Source organism: Mustelus asterias, chromosome 7 (genome assembly GCF_964213995.1).
Source record: "Mustelus asterias chromosome 7, sMusAst1.hap1.1, whole genome shotgun sequence".
NCBI lineage: Eukaryota > Metazoa > Chordata > Chondrichthyes > Carcharhiniformes > Triakidae > Mustelus > Mustelus asterias.
The window spans coordinates 47,974,302-47,986,872 of NC_135807.1; the positions used below are offsets into that span (position 1 = coordinate 47,974,302).

General features: G+C 47.2%; 1 protein-coding gene across 1 annotated transcript in view; it reads left to right on the top strand.

Moving 5' to 3' along the window:
- Positions 1–12,571, top strand: part of mmp16a (matrix metallopeptidase 16a (membrane-inserted)) — a 241,736-nt gene that overhangs the window by 130,976 nt on the left and 98,189 nt on the right. The window lies entirely within an intron of this gene.

The following is a 12,571-nucleotide window of genomic DNA, read 5'->3' on the forward strand; positions in this document are numbered from 1 at the left end:
ATTCTATGATTCTATGATTGAATGATTACTTCCCACACAAAGCAAGGACTGAATCCAGCATTTTTCTGAATCGACTCTAAGCAAATGGATTTCTGCAAGGTATACGACAGCTCAAGTATATATGCCTTTTTTTTCTGCGGCTCATTTGCTGAGGCTATGTTGGACGAGTGGATAAGCTGCTGTAGAAATTCATCCCCAACATGTCTGTGACATTATGAAGAATGTAGTTTGGATACTGTGTAAGAAAGAATGGAGCAATGTCAAATTGATCCTCAATCAGTAGCAGTCGCTGCATCTGCAGCTTTGTGCACTATACTGTTCAGAGATGGATTGTCTTTAGTCCTTCAATTGCCATAGAGACATGTCCTTTCTGTCTATGACTCCAGCCCTAAAGATATTGAACAGCAATCACCTATGGCTAGGGATGCAATTTTAGTAGTATGAACTTTGGACAAAAGCATGGATCAGTTAGTCCTCATGACAAATATTAATTGCTCTAAAAAATCACGAGTAGATCACTGACATGTTTACTGCAATCAAAGTGTCTCTCTTCTTTACAGTGTGGAATTTTCCCCCCAAATTGTTAAGTGCCATTTTGGGTGTGAAATTCGGTATGCTTTGTGCCAGCAGCGCATTACAGATCATGATTTTACCCCTCTTAGCCCAATGATTGCCCCCCCTCCCCCACATGAAGCACCACACCATGCCCAACTCACCAGGCATCTGATTCACCTGACCACAGGGAGTGGCTGCCTCTTCCTCCTCCACGTGGTGCTAGGACTGCAAGGAAGTGGCAGAGATGCCACACTGTCTCATTGTTCAGATGGAGTCTATGGCTGCACATGGGGTCTGACAGCTTCAGAATGGACACGCAGGACCTGTAAGCCTGAGGTCTCCTTCTCCGGTTTCTCCCCCAACCCCCCTGCCCCTCCTCGGCCTGATGTGTTGCCCGATCTTCAGCCTGACCAGTGGCCCCCTGGTTTCCTGGTGCAGGTTGTACCCTGGGTTGAGCATCTTGGAGTCGGTGTTGTCTGTCCTCCTCCAGTGCTGTAATCAGAATTACTGCCACCTGCACTGGCTCCATATCAAGACAAATCTAATCTGGGACGAAAGGAAGAAAGAGAGAGACAGAGACAGTCAGTTAGGTGATCCATCCCATGACCCTCAATCCCTTCCAACACCCCTTGTCCACATGATCCTGGAGGCTAACAAGTGTACGCCATCTCTGGCAGGCCAGCTCTATCTCGATTCTCTGCTACCCATCGCACAACATCACTTCACTGGCAACAATCACTGTCCATGCCCCTTCATGGTCACCCATGACCTCCTGTCTGGTTGTTCCCTCCCTTCACGTCAGTAACAGTGAAGTTTATCATGTGTTGTGACAGATGGATGCCCATGTGTAATTTGAGAGCATCCTGAGGTTGTCACAGCTGCGAGGCGCTACCCTATCCCGCCCATGCCCAGCACCCAGCTTCTATACCTGACACTCTAGGATTCAACCCATTGCCTTAATTTGACAAATGTGGGAAGCTGACATTGGTAAGGGTTAAATGATGATAGCCAATTGTTGGAGGAGCAAGACACTCAGGAATGCTAGAGGGCATAAGTACTCTCTGAGGCAGAGAAAGGCAACACTAATAGGTACCATTAATACTTAGGCTTTGTCATCCCATGATCTAATTGGGGCGGCATGGAACAGCACGGTGGCACAGTGGTTAGCACTGCTGCCTCACAGCGCCAAGGACTCGGGTTCGATTCCTGGCTTGGGTCCCTTTTTGTTGAGAGTTTTCCCTGTGTCTGTGTGGGTTTCCTCCGGGTGCTCCAGATTCCTCCCACAGTCCAAAGATGTGCAGGTTAGGTGGATTGGCCATGCTAAATTCGCCCTTAGTGTACCTGAACAGGTGCCGGAGTGTGGCAACTAGGGGATTTTCACCGTAACGTCATTGCAGTGTTAATGTAAGCCTACTTGTGATCAATAAATAAACTTTAATTGCTATGATGCTTTTACATGTAAGGCACCTGGGCAGCCACTGCATTACCGGTGACTTAAAGCGCTATGGTGTATCCCATTCTCCCTCCCATTTCTCCCCCCACCAACCTGAACATTACAATTCTCTCTGGGGGTCAAGTAGCCAGTCTCTTAGGCTGTCTACCTTCAGTATGATGCCTCCCTTCCCTCCCCACATCATGATTCCTGCTCCACCAGACCCCCAGGCCATTAGCAGGCAATATCTGTGAGCTTCTTCTCACTTCTTTGGTGCAGAGCCAGAAAATTCAAATTCAACACTGACAGTGAAAAACCTTTCAGACAAGAACCCTTTCACTCTAATCTCTGAAGGCTGACAGCTGTTGGCTTGAAACAAATCCTATTCCACAGAACTTTCTGAGTGCTTAGATGAGGCTGGTTGGAAAAAACCCTGTTCAAATCAGCTTGGCTCATGTAGATCAGGCCCAAGACAGGAGTGGAGGCCCTGTCTTGTCAGCTTGGATTGGAAATGTCTCAACTTGTTGAGATTCTGAATTGGACTTGATTTGATTGAATTGGAATAAATTTAAAAAAAGGAAAGCTAGACCGCAGGTGTGTAACTCTTCAAAGTTAATGGGGTGTGAAAGTCTGTGTAAACAGGCAACCTCAAGCGGTTCTATGAGGCCAGACCACAGGTGTGTAACCACAGAGCCTTTTCAAAGTTATGGGGTTTGAAATATGGTAAGGGTGAGGGTGGGGAGGCAGAGGTGCAGTAATGGTATTGTCAATAGAGTAGTAATACAGAGACCCAGGGCAAGATCTGGGCACCACGGTTCAAATTTCACCACAGAAGATGGTGAAATTTCTGAATTCAATAGCAATCTGGATCATGAAACCATTGTTGATAATTGTAAAAACCCATCTGGTTCACTAATATCATAGATAAGGGCATGGACAAGGTAGAGAGTCAATATCTTTTCTCAAAGGTAGGGGAGTCTAAAACTAGAGGGCATAGGTTTAAGGTGAGAGCGGAGAGATACAAAAGTGTCCAGAGGGGCAATTTTTTCACACAGAGGATGGCGAGTGTCTGGAACACTTTTATCACTTGGTACAATTTTATCTTTTAAAAAGCATTTAGATAGTTAAATGGGTATGATGGGTATAGAGGGATATGGGCCAAATGCGGGCAATTGGGATGAGCTTAGGGGTTTTAAAAAATAAAATAAGGGCGGCATGGACAAGTTGGGCCGAAGGGCCTGTTTCCATGCTGTAAACCTCTATGACTCTATATCCTTTAGGGAAGGAAATCTGCTGTCTTTGTCACTCCAGATAGACAGCAATGTGGCTGACTATCAAATGCTTCCTGAAATGAAGGGCAATTAGGGATGATCAATAAATGCTGGCCCAGCCGGCGATGCACAGGTCTTGTGGCCTCCTTCTGTACTGTAGGGATTCCATGGATTCTATGAATGAATTTTTAAAATGCTCTGTAAACAAACAACTTCAAGAGCTTCTATGAGGCCCGACCACATCTGTGAGCCTCTTCAAAGTTAATGGGGTGTGAAAAGCTTTTCCAAGGGACATGCTGTCGACTAACAATGTCCCGTAAGAAGGTTTTAGGACATATAAGCTGCAGATTTGCTGAGGGTTGTTAAATGGTTTTAAACCTAAAAGAGAGCAGGCTTCAAGGCTACACAAACCAATCGCGATCCCCATCCAAAGGGAGATCCCCAACCTTGCGCCCTCAACTCCAGCCCAAACCCCAACCCCCAGCTCCTTTGAAGGATTCTCCCCTTCAGAATCTGGCTAGTGGTTACTTTGCCCTTGTGCACCTTGCCACTAAGTGGAGAGTGGTATACACCTCCTTCCTCCCTCCTGGAGTCCATGGCACACAATGTTCACATTTTTAAAGAGCAGTAGTAATTGGTGCCCACGTGACATCCCGCTGGTTGCTGGGAAAATTCAGTGACGCTGGAACACCTGACTTTAAGGTTATTAGTGAGATTAAAATGGGTTCAAAGCAGTAAATTTGATTACATCGGCAGGAAGGCCCCAAAGCTCCCCCTGATGTGAATCCCATTTTTGGCATCTCACCAGAGTTAGCAGCCATAATGGAATTTGCAACCATGGAGAACGGGGCCGCAAAATCACCCCCCCCCCCCAACCCCCCCCCCCCGGCCTCGCCCTCGCCAGGTATTCCATAAAATCTATCTCTTACCTGCCCTAATATTTCTCATCACATTCTGTTTGATAATACTACTGTAAAGCATCTTTTGATGTTTTACCATCTTATGGATGTTAAATAAAGGCAAGTTGGTCTTGTTGTTTATGCAGTCTTGTGTAATTGTTTGTTTACTGTGTGAGCAATCTTTCTAACCTCATCCATCTTCTCTTAAAAAAATGAATGAGTCACCTGCCTTAGTTTTTTGTGAAACTCTTTATAATGGACCACAGGGTATTTTTTTTAAATCACCCTTTGAGAACAAAGAAATGTAGACAGTAGGAGCAGGAGTAGGCTATTTGGCCCTTCGAGCCTGCTCCAGCATTCGTTATGATCATAGCTGATGATCCAACTCAATAGTCTTGTCGCACCTTCCCCTCATATCCTTTGATCCCCTTTGTCCTACATACTATATCTAACTGTTGAAAACATACAGGGGGAGATCTTCCAAAAAGAATTCTAAGTCCAGAATGAGCGTGGAAACAGGAGAGTTTCAGATCTGGTTTTTGGGTGAGTCCAAATCTGGTATTTCATGTACTTTGAGCATAGAAAAGTCCTGAAATTGGATTTTCGTTAGTACGGGGAGTGGGCAGGACTTAAATCACCAAAAAGCTTGCTGATAGCCGCAGAGGGCACCATTGCGCATGTGCAGATCTCTCTACTCTGAGCAGCAGAAAGACCTGTCACAAAACCTCTGTGGCTTTCAGCTGACCCCCGTGGCCTAAACATAGCACACAGCCGCCCCCTCTCACGCTACCATGGGGCACCACAGCCAATCGCGAGTCCCGCCCGGCTGGATATATTGATCCCCAGCTCCCCCACCCCCCCCCCACCCCGCCCCAGCTGAACCAGTCGGACCCCGCACTCCCCCAACCCATCGATCGCAACTGCACAATGGCAGTGGGCCCCCCTCTCATCGCAACTGCAGAGTGGCAATAGTCCCCTCCTTCCCCACCAGTCACAACTGCAGATTTGCAGTGGTCCCCCCCCCCTTCCGTCCCCCAATTGGTGTGTCCCCAGTCTGGCTCCACCCCCAGTAGTCCATGCCCCCTCAGGCAGCGCCCCCCCTCCCCCCCCGGCACTGCCCGGTGTCCAATGGGTGCCAGGGTGCCACGCTGGCACTGCCAGGGTGCCTGGCTGGCACTGTCCAATGGGCACTCCCCCCTTGCTCCCGACCTCCCGGGTGGTCTCAATGGCCTCCGCTTCTACCGGCGAGGCCATTACGTCTGCTGCCCGTTGCTGGGTACCAGTTGTGATTCTCGCCGGAGAGAACCTCCCCCTACGAGGCCACACAGGTGAGACTGGACGATTGAGTCCCAGGCTCGCTAATTCTTTTGAAATTATATTTAAATTACATTTACATTATTTATTCAGCCTCGCAGCTGATCTTGCCGGATGTCCAGTGTCGGTAAGGTCCCAAGAGGAGAGAAAATGGGCGCGAACCTGATTTCTCGGCTGTCACGAGATCTTACTGGCTCACCCCATCCATCGGCTGGTGGGGCGCAATGGTAATTTTGCCCCCACAATATTTTGGCCTCAACTGCTTTCTGTGATAACTAATTCCACAAGCTTACCACTCTCTGGATGAAGAAACTTCTCATCATTTCAGACCTAAAAGGTTTACCCTGTATCTTTGGACTATGACGTCCTGGTTCCAGACACCAGCACCATTGGGAACATCCTTCCTGCATCAACCCTGTCTAATCCTGTTAGAATTTCATAGGTTTTAATGAGAACCCCCTCATTCCTCTAAACTCCAGGAAACATAATCCTAACCTGTCCTCATACGTCAGTCCCACCATCCCAGGAATCAGCCTTGTAAACCTTCACTGCACTCCCGCTAGAGCAAGAACATCCTTCCTCAGATAGGGAGACCAAAACTGCACACAATACTCTAGGTGTCGCCTCACCAAGCCCCTGTATAATTGCAACAACACATCCCTGCTCCTGTAGCAGGTATGCTGAATAAATATCGATCAAAAATCACAATGCAAAAAATAAATTAGGTCAATCAGGTAGGAAAGGTTTACTTTCCCCACATGCACTATCCACCTTTCTGCCCACAACAACCACCAGAGCAATAACACAGAGCTGGTTTTCGCTCTGGCCTGAGGAGTCCTAATAAAGCCTGAAGGATCTTGCCAGTAAGACGGATAGCACCAAGTTATTGTGTAGCACATGTTGTTTGAACATTGCACTGCCATTACCTGCCTGGTGTTGAATGGCCAGAATTAACTGTTATAAACTACAGCAACAAGAAATGCACCAGGCTCATAAAGATTGGGAGCAGTGAGGCAATTTGTACAATGTTGCAGGGGAATCAGAGCGTATCAGGTAAAGTGAATTAAATTCTATTCAATTAACAAGTACAAGGGTAACTGAATGAAGAAAAAGATTACTTTGATTTTCATTTCAGGGAGTTAAATTAATCAGAAGATTTTAACTCCCAGCTCTGCAGACACTGACGGCGTTGTCGAGAGTGCAGTAGCACTGGGTAGTCTAGGACTATTTTAATGCCCAAGCCTATTTTAAATATCACTTACCAACTTGCTAACAAAAATTGGGAAGAAAGCCTGAAAGTTAAAATTAGGTGCCCTGCTCATTCAGCCATGAAAATACCATCAGGTTCCTAATGACATTACAATAATTTGAATATATTAATGGGCCTTCTGCCAAAGCCAGGCCCCAGGCTGTCTGAGATAAAGGATGGCAGGCAGGTGGGAATCGAGGAAGAATAGGGTGGTGAGGTTTTCCATGGCTACACCTGCACGCCCACCTCATTTCTGTCCAGTCGGTGGGATACAATTCACCCCTTTGTTTCTATTTGCAATCTATGGAGACTGATATACCAAGTCACACCTAGCTGCAATTAACCCACTGACTGATCCAACAGCAAAAACTGTGATGCTGGAAATCTGAAATAAAAACAAAAAGAAAACTGGAAATACTCAACAGGGCAGGCATCCCTGTTCTGCGGAGAGAAACAAGAGTTAACATTTCAATTCAATGATCTTTAATCAGAATTCAAACTGCACAAGGAGAGGACAAATAGACTCAAGACAGGAAGAAATACATTGAATGGAGCAGGAACAGGTTGAAACAATCGGTCAACAAGGGTCGTCTGATCGGGGTTGGGGGTCTTTGGGATCAGAGGGTATGGAGGGAAGATCTCAAGAGGCGATGAGATAAGTGACAGTCCAGAACACGCTGGCTTGTGGTAGTGGAGTCATTATTCAGCGAGAAGTAGGTTAGTGTTGGAGTGTCATCATTTGGCCTTTACTAGGTAAAATAATACATTGTAAATTTCCCTTCAAACTATCATCATCATTGGAATCCACTGGTAAGAACAGAAAAATGCACGACTCTGTTTTCTTAATGATAAAGTATTCAGCAATAACATTCATTGTCTGGAGATGGAGAAATGTTCAAAACACCAGGTATCTTGTTGCATTGGTGCTTCAATATCATTTGCATGACTGCATTGTGGGTTTAAAAAGGAGAAAGGTTTGCCACTTGCCTAGAAAACAATCCTTTTAACAGAGTCTCCTTGTTGTTTCGAGAGGCCGTCATTATCCCTTTTGTTTTTGATCAAACCCTATGTAGGTCAGCCGAATGAATTAAGAGATTAGAAATCACCGACAGAAGCAGATCGAGTAGTGCCTGAGGTGTTACTAACATGTGTCTGCTCAACACAGCAATCCATTCTGTCACTTGCTTAGCTCCAGAGGCAGGAAATATTGAGAGAGCAAAGCCCTGACTTCTCCTTTGGTAAATGCGATGTAAATATCACATGGTCTGTTCAGCAATTATTCAAGCATTCAGCGGTTCCTGTGCAATCTCTGCTGGGCAACGATGAAAAGAATGAAATATTGTAATATTCTAGAGTTGCTCTTGTGTTTTTAAATTGAGGAACTAAAGGTGAAGGCTCAAGGCCTCTGAGACAGGATGCCATCAGAGTTAAAAGCAATAAAAGACAGGAGTGATATGGCAGGCAGGGTGGAATTTAATGTCCTCCCCTAAGGTAAGTTTGGAGGCAGAGGTGGGAGTGGGGCGGTGGGGCAGATGAGGACTACACTGCCTTCCTGCCTCTGTCCAACTAAGTCTGAGGTGTGAAGGCTAGTGGCCTTCCCGCCATGCTACCAATTGAGGCCCAGATGAAGCCCACTTAAGGGCTTTATCTCACCACTGCTATTAGTCAAGCAGTAGCAGGCAGGGCAATCGCCACATAGGAAACCCAAAAGCAAACTGGAATGCTTGTGGACTCCCGAGGCTTGGAGGTGGTAGGGGAGCGTGATCCCTTGCTGAACGGCACTCAGTGTTTGATTGAGAGACTTGTCATCAGGAAGGAGGTTGGGTCTGCTTCGAGCCACCCAATGCCCTTGCTGCTGAACTACTCCCCTCCCTCCCCACCCCACCCCCTCAATCCTCAATCCGCAAATCATATCCCTCTCCTCACTCACTTGTAGCATGGGTTCCACAGCAGTCCAAGATCTTTGCCTGGATGCATACAGATCGCTATGTTTCCAAGTTTCATGTCATCTGTAAATGTTGAAATGGTTTCTTGTGCACCCAAGTCATTAATATATACTAAGAATAGCTGTGGACTTCATGTTGACCACTGGGGAACTGCACAGTGTATCATCCCAGAGTCCAAAAATAATCCTTCACCACAACTATCTGCTTCCTGTCACTTAGCCAACCTTTGACCTTGCTGCTACTGTCTATTTACTCCTAAAAGCTTCAACTTTTCCAGAAAACTGATGATGTGGCACTTTTATCAAAGTGGTCTGTTACCTGCTGTAACATCTCTGATATATACACGCGATGTCTATCCAAAAACCCTTCTATGCAGCCTCTTTTCCTCTAGTTATGTGTGACGTCTCTTGCAAATAAAAACAGTAGAAAGGGTTTTACAGTTGACATTGGCACGAGGTCAGACACGGGCACCCATGGAGTCACCAGCTGCCCAGAGAGAGTGAGAGGAGAGAAACACGCACTCTTGCGTTATGTGGATGAAAGGGTTTGTTCGGAAACAAATGATTGTTAGGGAATGAACTGCTGTTGTGGAAGAAAGCTGTTGCAAAAATGTACCCTGGAGCACAATGAACAATGATGAGAAGCTATCAAAATGCTTTAGGGTTGTGTGGGTGGGAGGGAACTACTCGTGCTGTGAATGGTGAATAAACTGCATTAAAATAAGGCCGCAGTAGGGTCTTCACATGGCACAGCTGTTGAGGTTGTTAAATGTCTTGCGGCCTCACAGCAGAGACGCAGGGCCGCTTCCATTGACATGCATTAATACCTCATGTCATACGCCATCATCTACTCTTCAGGGCACCAGATGACCATCTGGTAACTACCTCCTCCAGCGCGCTTAATCTAATAACATTTTTACAATCCCATCTGTGGAACAGGGCACCCTACTGCTCCCAAGACTGTTGGGTGACATGGCTAATGGTTTCATTTTTATTTACCTTTGATAAGTACAAAGCGATTCCCCTGAAAAGGACGCAAGCCTTGAGGCACATTGTCCTTCTCCACAAATCATGCCTGCAGCTTGCTTTCACTGTTCATCAGAGTCAGGCTTGAAACGTAAGCAGGTTCAGCATGTAGGGCATTTGCTAAGTTTTCAGTATCTGACGTGTATCCCAAACAAAAGTGCAGTGTGGAATTTGGATCAAGTGTACAGCGGGGCCTGTGAGAATAACTTTCCCTTCTCATCTGCACTGATACACAATCCACGGCTCTAGTTAGATTCTAATCTCCAAACTCAGTAGGTCTTCTGGCCGGGATTTTGCCCCCATTGCACTAAGTGTGGGAGCAAGCATAAAAAAACTGCGCCTTTCCTGTCGACTGCAATGGTGGGTTTTCGCGCCATATCGCCCGCTTCCCGCCTCGTTAATTACGTATGCACGGGAAACATGTCAGATCGCTGGTGGCCGGCCTCTGATTCACCCACACTGCCGTCAACTCATCGCTCCCTCACTTAGGGCACCACATTTAAATGGCAGCCGTGCCCAGCTTTGTTAATCACTGATGACCAGAACTGCTACACATCACACAGCCGGCCCCGAAAGGGAAGAAGACGGCAGCTCCCAAGTTCAGTGAGTACCTGCTGGACATTGTGGAGCCTGCCATGCTTTCCTCTATCCCCATGATGGCTGCAGGATAGCCACCATACTCACCATGCCGGATTGGGATGCAGTGATGGTCAGCACTAACACTGCCTGTGAGACATCACAGCCACCCTGTGCAGGAAGAGGATGAATGATCTCATCCGTGCTGTCAGAGTAAGTCGAGCATTGCATCACTCTCAACTCACACGCCCACAATCCCATCGGACAATCACAGGGCTCACACTCAGTGCCAGCTCGAGGGATATTGCTACCCACAGTCACACACACGCTCAAATCTCCACCTGGCTTCATCTCCTCTGAAGATTGAATCTTCATTGGGTCTATGACTGCACTCACCACCCGCACATGCCAGGCATCTTTATCATCTGCCCTGGGATGATGTACCTTGCTTGAACTCTTTCCATCTGTCTTTATGCAGGACCGGCTAGCACACAATAAAAGGGAGAGATCCCAGACCAGGGATGGAGTTCCAGAACTCGAGCTCCTCACCTCCTTTAAAATTGTGCCATGAAGCTCACCAGAGAGGGTATGGACTGTGCCTGTGGCGATGCTGAGGTTGGTGGTAAACATCCACGTGTGGATCCTGCACCAGCTCATCCCTCAGTCAACTGTGAGTGCACGGTCATGTTTTTTAATCGGCTGCAATGCACTAATTATCTCTACTTTCTTTCCCGAGACCCTCAGCCAGCCCCTCGGCGAGCCCCGAGGAAACCTCTGAAGAGGAATCTGAGGACAGCACCTGTGAAGACCCATCACAGCACTCACCCACACCCTCCACCCGCGCAGAGACACATAACTCAGTAGGACCTAGTTCTGGGGCAGCCTCATGGTCACAATCTGGTGAGCACAGCGCATAATCTGGTCCACAGTAGGCAGAGGCAGGAATACCCAAGGTTCTGCTGAGTCCGAGTCAGGTGAGCCGCCGGACCCGGTCCTAAATCAGTTGCTGGAGCTGCTGCAGCGATGTCAGGAATATCAGGAACGGTTGTCAGTTGCATCCTCAGATTACAACAGACAATGGAGGAATCTGTCCACCTTCAGTCTGAGGTCAGAATGCTGGCATGGCAACACATCAAGGTTAACACCACTAGGATGAATGGAGAATACGATCTAGGGCATCGGTGTTGCAGAAGCTGCATTCCATGACTGTAGCCCTTGGTGGCATCATCAGTAGATACGTAGAGGGGTGGAGGGAGGGGGAGAACGTGGGTGGGTGTCATTTTGCAGCCCAGGATCCCAAACTTTGAGAGTCACAGAGTCATAGAGGTTTACAGCATGGAAACAGGCCCTTCGGCCCAACTTGTCCATGCCGCCCAGTTTTTATCACTAAGCTAGTCCTAATTGCCTCCGTTTGGTCCATATTCCTCTATACCAATCTTACCCATGTAACTGTCTAAATGCTTTTTAAAAGACAAAATTGTATCCGCCTCTACTACTACCTCTGGCAGCTTGTTCCAGACACTCACCACCCTCTGAGTGAAAACATTGCCCCTCTGGACCCTTTTGTCTCTCTCGCCTCTCAGCTTAAACCTATGCCGTCTAGTTTTAGACTCCCCTTTAGACTCTCCTTTTAGAGAGTGCCGGTGCCAGTATGATTTAGAAGAATGTACCACAAATAACGTCTCTAAATGGATTCACTGCAGCGGAACGTCATCAGCTGCCTTGTCCCAAGTGTGAATTTTTGAATTCACCATCAATGTTACACAGAGTGCGTTATTCTGTTGCTTCAGAGAAGCCTTGTCACATTGAAAGCATACAGTTAGGAGATCACTGAGGATCAACTGACACCTCCTGGCTTCCTGGTTCTTATAGGATGCCGCTCAGACTGAGATGCTGGAGAGCTGTTTGAAGAGCAGCACTCTGATGTCTGATACTAGAACTCCCTCCATTAGCACCTCATCTCAGTAAGGATACACACTGCCAAGGATTCATCATCCTTCAAAGGATGTGAGGATAAAATGTAATTATTCGCACTCATATTGGAGTAAGTGCATGGGTGGAATGGCAATGCTGGTGTCATGCTGGCCCATGATGGTGGGCTCTTGTCCAAGAGGGAACTGACCACAGCTCATCATCCTCCTGGTGGAATCTGGTGGCTATGAAGACCTCTCGTGCAGGTCTGCCTCATCGGGCCTGTGCTATGGCCTCATGGGTAGGAGATGGCCGAGTGGTATTATCGCTAGACTATTAATCCAGAAACTCAGCTAATGTTCTGGGGACTCGGGTTCGAATCTGGCCATGGAA